At 33.1% G+C, this 15,681-nt stretch overlaps 1 protein-coding gene and 1 long non-coding RNA gene across 2 annotated transcripts in view; both read right to left on the minus strand.

Moving 5' to 3' along the window:
• Nucleotides 1-15,681, minus strand: part of LOC134688460 (adhesion G protein-coupled receptor L3-like) — a 115,971-nt gene that overhangs the window by 79,844 nt on the left and 20,446 nt on the right. The window lies entirely within an intron of this gene.
• Nucleotides 8,553-15,070, minus strand: LOC134686594 (uncharacterized). The gene is made up of 3 exons (XR_010101626.1): nucleotides 14,874-15,070; nucleotides 12,996-13,207; nucleotides 8,553-9,273 (listed from the first exon to the last, which is right to left on the minus strand). It is a non-coding gene; the product is annotated as an uncharacterized LOC134686594 (long non-coding RNA).

Genomic DNA, 15,681 nt, shown 5'->3' on the forward strand with positions numbered 1-15,681 from the left:
TCTATGAAAATTCAAATTTCAAGCTTTAAACAAATTTGTTGAAATTTTAAACATTGAAAAATTCACATAACATTAAACAAGCAAAAAAACGAGTGAATCGACTAAAAGGGAGCAAACTATTGTCGCAATATCTAAATAACGGAGTCTAAGTATCAGAGTAAATATAGACAGGTTCAGTCGGAGTAATACATGTCGACCCTTTGTTATAATTAGACTAAATCTTTTTGCAATCTACCTCTTGTCTCGGTCGAATCGGTGCTGAGATAAATATGTTGACATAGAAGATCAACACACGCTTCAAGTGATTGAATAGTGACAATTTGTTTGTTAACTGATACAAACATCCCTTCAGAGATACCACTTGCTAAATTATCAACGGCGTCGTAAACGTTTGGTGTACGGCTACGGTCAAACACTCTTGCTGTACGGTTAGGGTCATTATAATTCATATCGTATGATTGCTTTGATGCTAGTAATATAAATATAGATTTTTTTTCAGGTGATATATTTTGAAATCTCGTATCTACCCAAGCATGCCATGATAACCCATGTTGTCTCCAAAGCATCAACTCTGCAAGTTTTGTAACAACATCAGTCGCCATTTTAGTACTTCTGAACGCGTTATCATAAAATGTATGACGTGTTTCAATAGTTGTTTTGATACGCAGCACAGTTGTATTAATTGTTTGCATTATTATATCCTTATTTGAACAAAAACTTTTAGCTTCCAATAAATTACTTATGCCGTCGCTACTGCCATTTTGTTTGTAAAGTGACTCCAAAAGAGTAACAGCTAAGCTCCAAAAATTATCCGCATTCATATCACATAGTGATAGAGTGACATTTTGGAATTCCTGGCTTGTGAAACATTGTTTATTTACACTGACGCTTAAATTCTTTATTTCACTACACTCATACTGTATCCATGGACGTACGATACGTACCATATCAACTTGTAAACATCTCCGAATATTGGCAAGTAAAATCTGATTTATTGGTTTAAATTTATGTTGATGTTGATCATATAATGAGCAAAACTCTCTTTGAAATGTAATTCCGCCATCATCAATTCCTGAACACGAGTATTTCTTTCTAAAGCAATCATTATACCAATTACAATCGAATCCAGTCGGAACATAACACACATCGGGAAGTGAGATATTGGAATATTTCGGAACAGAATCGTATCCTAAACATGAACAATTTTGGTAAACTTCTCCATCATCCACATTGTAGAATTCTATCATACACTGATACAAACAGTAGGTATTGTCGTCCAAACAGTAATGCTTCCCATTTGATGCCATTTTAATAAAGTAATTTGAAAGACATGTTGTCCATTGGTAACTTTTATATTGCGGTTGTATTAAGACACATTCTGATAATCCCTCCGGACCAAAATCTTTATCGCAAGCGGCATCACAATACACAAGAAGGCATGTACAAAACAAATATAACAACATGGTCGTCTACGTACAGTTTAAAAGTGAAAAGTATTGATCAATATCGTAAAAATAAGTTCTAAGCCTTCGATTGAAAAAGGTCATATTTTATCGCGATACACCCAAGATAAAGAAGGGGTATTATGATGTCATCATATGATGGATGTTATCACCTAAGAGCGTTATCAGTACTAAGTAAATATTCTCTTTAATAAAATTGCAAATAAAGTAATAATAAGTTATTGTCCATTTAATGATAGACAAAGGCACAGGTTTAAATTTAAATTAGGCTATATATCTTATGATAAACAGAAATTTAAAGTTAAAGTTTATAGATGGTACAGTATAATTTTTAACTGAAACATTTCAAATGAAGAATTTGAAGCGCGAATAGGCTAAGAGAAAACTTTTTATCAAATATCTTACAATGCACTTGTATACACAAAAAAGTACGTTTATCAAATGTTTTAGCAACTTAAAATATCTTTCGCTCGATTGGTTAAGGAAACGTATGTATAGCAAAGATTGGTATGTAAACTATTTGAAAAGCTAGCCAATGACATTGCAAGGTTTTTCCCTTATATTATATGACAAGTGAATGCATAGGCTGATATATAATACTACGATTGACGTTCATTTAAGAAATAATTCATTGGGGCTTGAATATATCGTGATTTTACCACGGGTTGGCCCTTTATGACACATATTTTACCTTGAGCGATACCGAGGGGTAAAATATCGGCATAAAGGGACAACCCGTGGCAAAATCTAGATATTATATTCAAGCCCCCATGAATTATTTCGATTCTAATAGGACAAATACGGCAATGTTTTTGGATTAAAGCGCTCTCTGTAAAGCAAATATTTGCCGTTCCCATAAATTAACGCACTTTTAGATTGGCGTAAACAACGGAGCAAACAGAATAAGTGACATGCTCAAACTATTTGCAATAACGTATTTAGATGAATTTTAATAATAATTTACTTATATGTCTTCTATGTATAAAAAAATGGACTAATACCACATTTGAGCATCGTTTGTTTATGTTTCCTTTTTGTGATGATTTCAGTATCAGACGCGTGTATTTTCCCGTAAAATGCTTAAGTTATAACGTCAACATTCTATGTATTCGGCTACTACATTCATAAAAAAACCTATGACTTGCGAATACGATCGGAACAGCCAATGCAATATATTCATATTTTACCACGGATGTGTACTCAAAGCGTTTGAAGGACGTCATGTTAGAATTAATGTTATAGCCTTTGTATACCTTTTGCGGGTAAACAGAGCTTTTTAAAATGTTGTGTCTACACTAACTTCATTCTGTACAGAATCGGAAGAAAACTTAAAAGTCATTGCAAATAAAGTGATTAAACCTTTTACTAAGCTCATCAGAAATAAACAGATATTTTTTTCTGTTTATTAATTACTTACAAACTGATTATTCCAAGACTATGACACATATGAAAGTGACGTAGATACGACGGCAACAATAAAAAAAAAAAAGATAACACGACAAGTTATTTTGATATCGTAGGAATTTTGTGCAACGAATCTGGTTTGTTCAACATAACAAAAACAACCGAATATTATAAAGTTCATTTTGTAAACAAATAAAATTGAAAATGGAAATGAGAAATGTGACAAAGAGACAACAATCCGACCATAAAATTAAATACTTGGCAATGAAGTAATTTGAATATACAATTTTTAAACGGTTGAAATTTAAACAAATTTTATGTAAAATATTACCCTGTTGATCAACTAAATTCAACCATTTTAAGAAATATCCACCTTTTCTATATGACGGTTAAATATTTGCAATTAAAGGACTACATTTGTCAATAGATATAGCTAGGAAGATGTAGTATTAGTGCCAATGAGGCAACTCTCCATCCAAGGCACAATTTAAAGTAAACCATTATAGTTCAAGGTACGGTCTTCAATCAAATCAATATAATGCTGATAAAAATATTACAGAATGAAGTAATATGAGATGCAGGATTGATATACAATAATGCAGCAGCCCCCATTTCATTCGTACAATCTACTTTTAAGTGAAACATGCGTATAAGAAACATATCTATCATAGTGATTATACTCTCTATTCCGGACTCTGTTTTTCATAGAAAAATTCCTGTACAAGTTCCCTAAACAGTCGACTTTCCCCAAAAAGTATTCAGAAATATAAGGCCGCATTTAAAATAATGTGTGCTTCCCCTCCCCGGATCTACCCTTTGCAATCCGACCAGAAATTCAGGTTCTTTTTTTTTTTTTTGAACTTCATTTCATATCATGGTCACAGGAATGGTTTGGCTTGTCGAGGCCACTTATCAGTTGTTTGTGCTCAATTTAAGTGTATTATTTAGATAATTAATCCTTTTGCTTTCAAGCACTTTCCATAAAAGGAAACAAATAATATTCAGGGGATTTTTTTTTTTATATTTATGTGGAATATATTTATTTTTTGCCCCAGAGGCTTATTTTTGACCCGGGTGGGGGAGATGAAATTAACGTATTTTCAATTTTGGCCAAATAGTTTTTGTGTTGCTTTATAGGAAAATTGATGAAATTGTCAATCAGACAATATCAACTAGAGTCCACATGACGAATTTCTATTCAATGTCCATATTTATCGACAACGTAGGCCATCAGAGCTTTTAACAATGAGCAAGACATAGACAGTTATAAAACTCTGCAGAAGGCAACTACAGCAGAGAAGACAAATGTTAATTTTACACCATTATTTATGCATTCAACAATATTATCGAAAGATGACTTAGGCCGACAGACGACAGAACAAACTACAACCACCACATGCTTTCGACATAGAACAGGTATATAGGGGATGTTGGGTGGGGTGGGAATTAGGTGAGGGAGTAAAAATGTTTGTGAGTGTTCAATCCTACCCAAACACTGTATAGCTGTGTAACAGTACAACACGAGACCAAACTGCATTTCTGTTTTTCATATCTATTATTCTGCTCTTCGATAGATAGAATAGGACGTGTTCTTTGTACGCTTATATAACAATGATAAAGCTGATATAACACATCCATTCAAAATCATATTGTCAAAACATTTACAATATATATATATGTTCTTATTTCGCTTACATTGATTTTGATTAATATTTTGGCTTCGCTTATTATAACTTTAATATCTTAAATAATAAACTACTATACCCGATATCTTACGTGTAAATATTGTAGTCTCTCGAGGTGATGTTCTAGTCTCTAGAGTTGAAGTTCTAGTCAGATGGTGTGTGGTTTTATATGTTGTTTTATCATAGGGAGAAATTGTTTTGGCTGCAGTTGTTGTAACCAGAGTTGATGGAGTTGTTTTATCATCAGGAGAAGTTGTTTTGGTTGCAGTTTTTGTAACCGGAGATGATGGAGTTGTTTTATCAGCAGGAGAAGTTGTTTTGGCTGCAGTTGTTGTCACCATAGTTGATGAAGTTGTTTTATCATCAGGAGAAGTTGTTTTGGTTGCAGTTGTTGTAACCAGAGATGATAAAGTTGTTTTATCATCAGAAGTTGTTTTGGCTGCAGTTGTTGTCACCAGAGTTGATGACGTTGTTTTATCATCAAGAGAAGTTGTCTTAGCTGTAGATGTTGTCTTCAGAGTTGATGAAGTTGTTATGTGATCAGGAGAAGTGATTTTGGTTGCAGTTGTTGTCAACAGAGTTGATGAAGCTGTTTTATCATCAAGAGAAGTTGTCTTAGCTGCAGGTGTTGTCACCAGAGTTGATGAAGTTGTAATATCATCAGGAGAATTTGTTTTAGTTGCAGCTGTTGTCTCCAGATCATATGTTATTGGGTCAGGGGAACTAGACCTAGCTGTAGAGGTTGTATTGTTAAGTTCGTCATAAAAGTGCCGCTGATAATGATGATGATGAGAATGATGAGGAAGAGGGAAAGGAGGAGAAGGAGGAGGAAGAGGAGGAGGAGGAGGGGGAGGGGGAGGGGAGAGAAGGATAACATCTCAAGAGGGTAACTCAATTAGAAATAGAAAAAATTTCATTGAGGCCCTAAAACAAACATGTATACACGTATACTGACTATGCGGTATGGGCTTTGCTCATTGTTGAAGGCCGTACGGTTATCTTTAGTTGTTAATGTCTGTGTCATTTTGGTCTTTTGTGGATAGTTGACCATTGGCAATCATACCACATCTTCTTTTTTTATATACACTTAACATTCGTTCATTCATACAATAAAATACAATATATATATCACTAGTATACCCAATTCAATCATTCACACATACAAATGGCAATACATGGCAATAATTGATAAGTTTTGATTAAAACTAGTGTTTATTGTGTGATTTCGTTATTTCCTTCTTTATTGAGTTGTGTAGTTCCCCCATAATTCCGTCCTTGTTACTATTTCTTTCCGTTATCGTTTCCGTTCCATATTCCGTATTCGCCTTTTAGGAACACACCATGGTTGATATACAGACTAGGTGAATAGTTAAATACTTGAATTTGTTGGTAAGTTATAAGTCCTGGAGCGTATCATTAGGGTCGGTAGTCATTTTTTTTCGATTGATGAATGAGGAAATTTAGGAGGTAAACTAAGGTCTCAACTCCCAAAGATTTCATGAAGTTTTAACAGTGTCATATTGATTTATACTTAATTATACTTAATGTGTGTTTGCTTGTCTTGTTTTGTAACTCATACATGTATATATGTTCCAGACCATATGAGTATTTGGAGCGTAAGCGAACGGTCCGGACCGTAAACGTATACTCATACGACCCGACCATACGCGTATGGTCGGACTGTATGAGTATACGCGTACGGTCCAGTACGATTTGACCATACATATATATAGGAAGATGTGGTGTGAGTGCCAATGAGACAACTCTCCATCCAAATAACAATTTAAAAAGTAAACCATTATAGGTTAAAGTACGGCCTTCAACACGGAGCCTTGGCTCACACCGAACAACAAGCTATAAAGGGCCCCAAAATTACTAGTGTAAAACCATTCAAACGGGAAAACCAACGGTCTAATCTATATAAACAAAATGTTATTTGATCATATGTATTAAATTGAATCAATCTTTATTTTTAGTTTTACAAATTGTTATTGATAATTTATTACAATTAGATAGATAAAATGAACAAACGAACAATTGCAATTAGGTATTTGTTAAATTGTATATATCTGAATCCTATTTTGGTACATGTACTCTCGCCCAGTAACGTGACACAATTCAAGTAACGTAATATTTTTAGCATTTTCATGTATGCAGTTCATGCATGTTCTTTTGCATTTAAGAGAGTCCAAAGTAAAAAAGGAAAATCCAGGAATGTCCTTTTTAGAGGTCGATATTTGCTGTTTTGGTGAAAATACCTAATTCTGCAATTTCATATGCTAATATTCTGCTTTTGATGGGTATGTTTTGCAAACAAACAGTGTTAGAAGAAATTTCTTCTCTGACAAAGGAAACACATGGAGAAAAAAGCATCATTAATATGACAATTTTATAATATATATATATATTGAATTACTATTTATATTTTACAAAATATTCAAATCACAATGAAATGAAGAACAGTAACCTATAAATGAATAAAATGGAAAGCAATAATCGTGCCCTACATTTTGTTCATAAAACTTTCCCGATTCCTTGGAAGAAATTTCTTCCAACAAATTAGAAAACGTATTTTATTCCAATAAAGTATACAATTTTAGTTAGTAAACTCTTCATATGCATCCTCGCTCAAGTTGGAAGAAATTTCTTCCAAGTAATAACAAACTATTCAAATTTTCTCCCATCAAATATAGAAACATTTGATACATTTAAACATATTAATTTCAATGTTTTAACACAGATAGTTCACTTCATTTAATGTTCCTTCTTGGAAGAAATTTCTTCCAACTAATTAGAAAATTCATTTATAATAAAGTGGGCAATTTCAGTTAATAAACTCAACTTGTTCATTTCGTTTTCATCCTCTCTCAAGTTGGAAGAAATTTCTTCCAAGTAATATCAAACCATTCAAAATTTCTCCCATTAAATATAGAAACATTTGATACATTTACATATTAATTTCAATTTTTTAACACAGATAGTTCACTTCATTCTACCAACTAATTAGGAAAATCATTTCTAATAAAGTACTAGGCAATTTTAGTTAATAAACTTAACTTGTGATAATTTTCGTCCTCTCTGAAGTTGGAAGAAATTTCTTCCAAGTAATATCAAATCATTCAAACAAATATAGAAACTTGTAATATATTTACAATTTCCCGACTCCTTGGAAGAAATTTCTTCCGACAAATTAGAAAATTTATTTAAATTCCAATAAAGTATCATACAATTTAGGTTCATATACTCAACTTTTTCAATTCATTTTGTATCCCTTCTCAAGTTAGAAGAAATTTCTTCCAAGTAATATTAAATCATCCAAAACTTGTATTTACAAATTATTGTCCATTTGTTCAACACACTAGATAGTTCACTTATTCTATGTTCCTTCTTGGACGAAATTTATTCCAGTTACTTTTACAACAGTAAGAAAAAATTTAAAGATTCATAAAAACAAAAATCTTTCCACTGCAGAAGTTTCAATTGAATTTAGCAAAAAAATAAATGCCAAAACATTATTAGTTATTCAACATAATGTACAACATATTAAAAAAAGAAACATATTTATATAATAACACAAATAAGGCACTCCCTTTTAAGACTCAATCTTGGAAGAAATTTCTTCCAAGAACTTTTACAGCAGAAAGAAAACAATCATTTTATTCTGTATAAAGTCTCCACCACAGTGATACCAGTGATACTGGTTGGAAGAAATTTCTTAAGTGCATTTATAGCCATGTGAAAAATTGTCATTTCGTTTCCTATAAAAGCTTCATCTTTTCTTAGTATATATTTTTTTTCCGTTATTTTTTTTTTCCCACAGGAAATTTTATTTCTCTAAATTAAAAAAAAAAATCTTTACCTTTTAAGAGATTTAAAAAAACATGAAGTACATTTAAACAAGTACAAATGAATTACATGACACTTGTTTGTTAGAACTCATTTTAGACTTGAACGCTGAAATGCTGAAGTAAATTCACTAAATTTTGAATAGCTAGCACATACATCTTACATAAAACAATAGTGAAAAACACCAAATACATATAACTATATAATATTAATAAGGGGGAGACAATAAGGAGGGGGAAATCTGACGAATTGGTTCTTTGCACTTTTTAACAGTGGCGGATAGAGAACTTTTCATAAGGGGGAGGGTGCTGACTGACCTCATGCTGCAGTGATTCCCTATATAATCAACCATTTTTTCCCACAAAAGGGGGGTGGACCCCCAGGGCCCCTTCCCCTGGATCCGCCTATGTTTAAAGTGCAGTAAACTGAAAGGCCCTATGTACAGTAGAAGGGGTGAACATGCGTCCCCGATTCCTATCCCCTACTCCCAGGCTAATATTTGGTTAAAGAAATTTTTAGAACATATCTATTCTTGTCCTTCAAGACTTTTTTCTAATTCTAACAGTACACTACTGTTAGCTAGTTTTGGCACATTGGTAAACAAAGCCATTCATTTCTCCGGTAATAACAGAAGTAATGAGACTATGTAAAGTCACTCCAAGATGAAATATGATCAATTAATTAAACACAAATAATAATTCTACAACAGATAAATGCATTGTAACACAATATCAACAAAACATTATCAGATCAAAAACCAAAATTAGTTTTAAGAAATGTCTTAGGTTGTCTCTTCCTGCAGTTCTCTGGTAATAGTATTATTAGTTCACATAAGAATGTACTTTGTTTCCGTTTCTCTGTTGCCTTTGTTTTATCTAAAAAAAAAAGTAAAGTACAACCTAATTGTGTTCTCTGTCTAAAACATAAAGATGTATCAATAACATGAACTTAACTAGAATAATACTATATTCATAAAAAACAACATAATTTTATTTTTAATCTGATTAAGGGATATGATCAAGTCCCCTCCTCTACACTCTTGGCAGTTGAAGATAGAATTTTGTATCAGTGTGGCTATGATTATTTTGGTCCCAGTTGTAACTTGTAACATTCAATTAAAATTAAGGGCCTTTAACATGTTTAATGAGCATGTGTGAATGTAGAAAAAATAATAAAGGATTGCCATGTGGTTATTGTGCATCATTCGGAACCCAATAATTCGTTACTTATTTGTTCTTATTCGACTTTTATACGTTGCACCTTTTTACTGTTAAATGTCGTGTCTCTGGTGTTGGTACTTGGTTCGTAGAGCTGAAATTACCCTATTAGCGCGTATGTACCCGTTTTTGATTGATTCGACTGATACCCAGTACTTATTCATTACTTATTTGTTCCTTTTTCGACTTTTATATGTTGCACCTTTTTACTGCTTTTATTTTCGTGTCTCTGGTGTCGGTTTTTGGTTCGTAGAGCTGACTTTTTAGCGACCTTGGATATATCATGGCGACAATTTTCATTGGTTTAGAAAATCATGGTTCCAGGAGAAAATCACTGACTCCTTGCAGTAAAAATGGCAATGCATGCCTCGTTAAAAAATAGTGACAAAACAGAGGATGCTTGACCATTATTTTAATGAATTCCCGATGAAAAAGTTACAGTTTGAAACCACCTGCAGTAGTGAAAGTTTAAGCGCTATAAAACCAGGTTCAAAACACCATTTTCTACACTTCAAATGCTTGTACCAGGTCAGAAATATGGCAGTTGTTGTCCATTCGTTTAATGTGTTTTTTTATTTGATTTTGCCATGTGATAAGGGACTTTCCGAATGAATTTTCCTCTGAGCTCTATACTTTTGTGATTTTACTTTTTAACCCCGCTACATTCTGTATGTATGTTGTATATCCGTAGAAGCCAGTAATTCAGAGATTGTCGTTTGTTGATCCGATACATATTTTTTTTCTTTGACTTTTTTGTACATGAATTAGGCCGTTGGTTTTCTTATTAGAATTGATTTACATTTGTCATTTCGTGCTGTTGTATAGCTGATCGACTACATGGTATGGAGTTTGCTCATTGTTAAAGGCAGTACGGTGATATAAAAATGCTGCTCAAAACATCGACTACATGTACTCTTTCACTTAAAGAAAAAAGAAAATTTTTATGACCTTGAAGTGAAGATTTTTACACATATTTTCTATAATTTGTTAAATGATATTTTGATTTTCTGGATTTTTCTACACCAAATTGGATAAGAAGTAATTGCAATCATGTGTCGTCAAATACAAGATTCTAGTCAGAGTACCATCTTAAAAGAAATCGCTGTGTAGTTGAAATGGGCATAACATTGTAACCATTGTCAAGCGAAGATGATAAAGTGTAAGAAACAACAGACAAAAAATTTTAAACTATGCATGAATCGAATCAGAGTAATAATAAATGTTAATAAATATAGGAAGATGTGGTAAACGTGACAATAAGACAACGCTTCATCCACGTCACAAGTTATAAAAGTAAATCATTATAAGTTAAGGTACGGTCTTCAACACAGAGCTTAGGCTCACACCGAACAGCAAGCTATAAAGGGCCGCAAAATAACTAGTCAAACAATAAAACTGTCTTATCTATATAAACTAGATGCTCCGCAGGGCGCAGCTTTACACGACCGCAAAGGTCGAACCCTGAACAAATGGGCAAGTATGGACACAACATTTAAGCTTGGTACTGTCTGAATTTGGAATGTGGTCAAATATGTAACTTACTAGTAATATCGGTTTTGACACAAAATAAATGTGGCCTAAAAGCTTGTAAATCTATAGCTATTGCTCGTTACTGTTACTGTGCAAATTGAAGATTTCATCTGGAACCTTACAGTACAATTTCAGCGTGATTCATACACTCTAACACAAGTTATTGTCTGAAACTAGAAAAATGCTTCTTTTTCGCCCTTTTTTGCCTGTAATTCCTTCATGATTGGGGCAATTAACCTCAAACTCAATTCCATCATTCTTTTTGTTACATGAAACATGTGGTACAATTTCAGAGAGATCCATACACTTACACACAAGTTATTGTTTGGAAACTAGAAAACAAGGCTGGTTTTGGACCCCTTTTTGGCCCTTCATACTTATATTGTTGGCCCCATAACCCCTAAACAGAATCATAACCTTCTACTTGTGGTTTTTAACATTGTTGTAAAATTTCAAACCATTAGAAATATTCATACACAAGTTATTATCCTTAAACTAGAAAAATGCTTGTTAAGGACCCTTTTGGGCCTCTTATTCCTAACCAGATGGCTTCGGTACAGTCTCTCGGAACACTTAGCAAAAGGTGACTGTAAGATAGAACAAGATGCTTCATTGCTCACATTTATATTTTTATTTACAATTGATGCATGAAATAATGCAACCGTTGCAACGTTTGCTTTAATTTCAGAGATGCAAGTCAAGAACTGCATTTCTCCCTGTTGTCTATTCTATAAAACGAATCCCGAAGTGGGGCGTCCGTTTGGCTGTGCGGGATGTATCAAGTTCGCAGTCATGTCCGGTCAGAAGGGGGACGTTAAATCCGATGCCTCGTGTAAAGAGAGTGCCACGCTCTTTGCACGTTAAGAACCCTTGCAACATTTTTTTTGAGGGATCCGTAGGTGGCCTGTTGCAAGGCAAAATTTCTGTCTCTATCCAATATACCCTCATTTGCCAGTGGCAGTCCAAATTTCCCCGACCATTATCCTCTATTATAACAACTTACCTATTGTATTTATTGTGAATTTGTTCTCGTCCTGAATATGCATGAAATATTTGCCACTGGACGTTAAGCAACCAACAATCAATCAATCAATCTATTCTTAGCCATGTCTGCCATGTTGGTTGGTTAGGAGGGTAATCGAACACATAACTATATACCAAAATGCAGATTTTGGCCAAGTTTGATTAAATTTGTCTCAGTTGTTTCAGGAGAAGACTTTTTTTAAAGATTACGAAAACTTTTTAAATTTGACTTTAAAGAGAAATAACTCCTTATGGGGTCAATTTATCATTTTGGTCAATTGACTTATTTGTAGATCTTACTTTGCTAAACATTATTGCTGTTTACAGTTCTATCTCTATCAATAATAATATTCAAGATAACAACTAAAATTTCAGGCCTCAAAGTTATTCAGGTACAAAAAAACAAAAACAATTTACAGCTTGTCCGATCGTCTGAAAATTTCAGGACAGATAAATATGAACCTGAAAACCCATTGTTTCTTGTCAAATTTGATCTAAATGATTTGGATGCAGAGATATAAGCCAAAATCTAACTTTTACCCCCCAGTTGTTCTATTTTAAGCGATGGCGGTCATCTGGGTTGGTTGTTCGGATCATTGGACATATTTTTAAACCAGATACCCCAATGTTGATTGTGGCCAAGTTTGCTTAAATTTTGGCTCAGAAGTTTCATCAGAGAAACTTTTTGTAAAAGTTAACGGACGACGGATGAAAGACGCCGGCCGACGGACGCCTAGTGATGAGAAAAGATGACTTGGCCCATTGGGCCAGGTGAGCTAAAAAACAGATCATTATTAAAAAAAATAAAAGAATAATTATATTCCTACCAGATTCTTTTCTTGAGCTGCTCTGTTTTTTCCATTTCTTTTTTATTTAAAAACTATTTTCCTATACTGTTTTGCTTGGTTTTATTCTTTGAGGAGGGTTGTTTTGTGTTTTTTTTCTTTCCAGATGAGCATGATGTGCCATTTTAGGAGGTTGGTTTCCGTTTCCCTTGTGAGTTTGCATTTGTCTTTTTCTTTTCTTCTGGCATTTCCACCTAATACAAAAAAGAAAAAAGAACATATTTGTTTTACTTTTAGATGGACAAAATTTTCTATTTCATTTATTTTTTACGGAAGCCTTTTAGCGTCGTGCTTATTTACTTTTTACAATTTGATATAACAAATTATTAATTTGATATAACAAGTTATCTTTCGTATATTTTGACCTTATGTTTCGCATTAATTGGCCAAGCATAACTTTTACATTTCTCCGTTTCTAATGCATTGTAAGGATCGGAACACATTTATTTGGTCTAAGGGATATTTGTAGAGATCTGTATGTCATGGTTCATCTGACCTTGAACTCTTTGTATGAACCATTGACAATTCTAATCTAAAAAAAAGTTGTGGTATGATTGCCAAAAGAAACAAATATCCTTAAGAGACCAAAATGACACAAACATTAACAACTATATGTCACCGTACGGCCTTCGACAATGAGCAAAGCCCATACCGCATAGTCAGCTATAAAAATTCCCAAAATAAAAATGTAAAACAATTAGAACGAGAAAACTTACGGCCTTTTTTGCATAAAAAAATGAACGAAAAACAAATATGTAACACATAAACAAACAACAACCACTGAATTACAGGCTCCTGGTGTTTGACAGGCACATACATTAATAATGTGGCGGGGTTAAACATGTTAGCGGGATCCCAACCCTCCCCTAACCTGAGATAGTGGTATAACAGTTCAACATAAGAAGGAACTATAAAATTCATTTGAAAAGGTTTAGTTCATCAGATGGACAAAAATACATTAAGCGCATTAAGCGCATTTGACACTTCTAGTACACACCTGATATTATAGACGTTCCAAAAATTAACTATCAAAATAATCATAAGTAAAGCAGACGAGACATTGCAAAGCGAAACTCCTGCTAGAGAAGGAAGATAAACACTAAGTAACAGATAACAGGTAATAGGTATAAAAAGGGGAGCCCTCGGTGCCTAAAACACGGAAGTGGAAAACGCGGAGAAATTTGTATATATCTCTGGAACCGCTAAAGATAGATTAATAATTAAAACGGATTTGAAAAGCTTATACAATATACTATCAGCTCAAAAAATGATTTAGGTATGCCTTTTCACCAAAAAGATGACCGCCCGGAATTAGTCTCCGAGTCTTAGCGTGACTGGCAATTCGTTTTGGAACCTTAAATCTTAATTTCACGAATTTAAAACCTGGTCAAAATCTGTAAAATGAAGTGCTTAAAGATAATTTTTATGTAAAATAATATGATATAAAGAAATATACAATGTATAATATGTATTTACATTACGTAAAAAGGTTTAAAAATTGACCGGGGAGAACTGACCAGAAGTCTTCCTTGTTTATAAAAGATGAAGTTAAATTTTCAACTTTGAACTAAAACTTACCAAAAAAATAAAAAGCCCGGTCAAAATCGTGAACATTATTTTTAAAAACAATTTAATTAAAAAATATATATATATATAATCCGACACGAATAATCGATCTGATGCTTCTTAGACGAGAATTAAAACTAACGACCATATATCGCATTTATTTGAAATATGGAAATTGTTACCAGCAACATATTTATATGTTAGATATACGGTTCCCAGATGTTACGTTCACATACAAAATAAACAATACTTTAGATATTACTTGTATCAAATGTTTGTGAAATTTCTACTTACCGTGTCAGTATGTGGTGCACCCACAGGTGCTATCATAGCCACCGTCCCAGAAAGCAGTTTTTTTTCGATATATTCTCCTCAATAAAAAAAAAAATCCGATTTTTAACACAAATTTAAAATTTTGAATACTTCTGTCCAAACATATGATGTGTTAATAATTGAATATTGCTTACAAATGGACTGTTTCATACCACCCGTCTATTAAATGAAAGAAATGCAGTTATGAGGCATGTTGTGCACCCAGTGTGATGTCACGTTTTGCGCACTGTGTGATGCGTTTGATGATACGACTAGTTTAGGGTCAACAAACATATTAGTTCTGTTAATATGTAAACGGGCATGCATTTCCCATCGTTATTAAAATAATTATATGTATCGCTTCCTCATCTCTTTTCCATACTTTACAGATCGGACGGTTATCAAATCCCTATCAGTTCTTACGACATAAACAAAACTTTCGAATATCATGTATACACATAACGTTGAGGTTTTCCGTTGAATAAACGAATTAAAATCTGACTTATATGACAATAGAAGAGAAATGAAATTCTTTAATTGATAAAAAGAAACTTGAAAATATAAATCAAACATGCTCGTATAAGTGTCATGCATGCACGGTGAACGTATAATAAACAACAAATTCTTGATCTTTAGTCTATATATATATTCAAAACTAATTAATTTACTCACAAGTAAATAATGGTTTGGCCACAAGTAAATCATATTTATATATATTCCTTAAAAAAACATAATATCACATGTCTTCAAAAATTGGGGCGAGCGAGCGAACGATTTGAAATTTTTAATA

The sequence above is a fragment of the Mytilus trossulus genome, chromosome 10 (assembly GCF_036588685.1).
Source record: "Mytilus trossulus isolate FHL-02 chromosome 10, PNRI_Mtr1.1.1.hap1, whole genome shotgun sequence".
Taxonomy (NCBI): Eukaryota; Metazoa; Mollusca; class Bivalvia; order Mytilida; family Mytilidae; genus Mytilus; species Mytilus trossulus.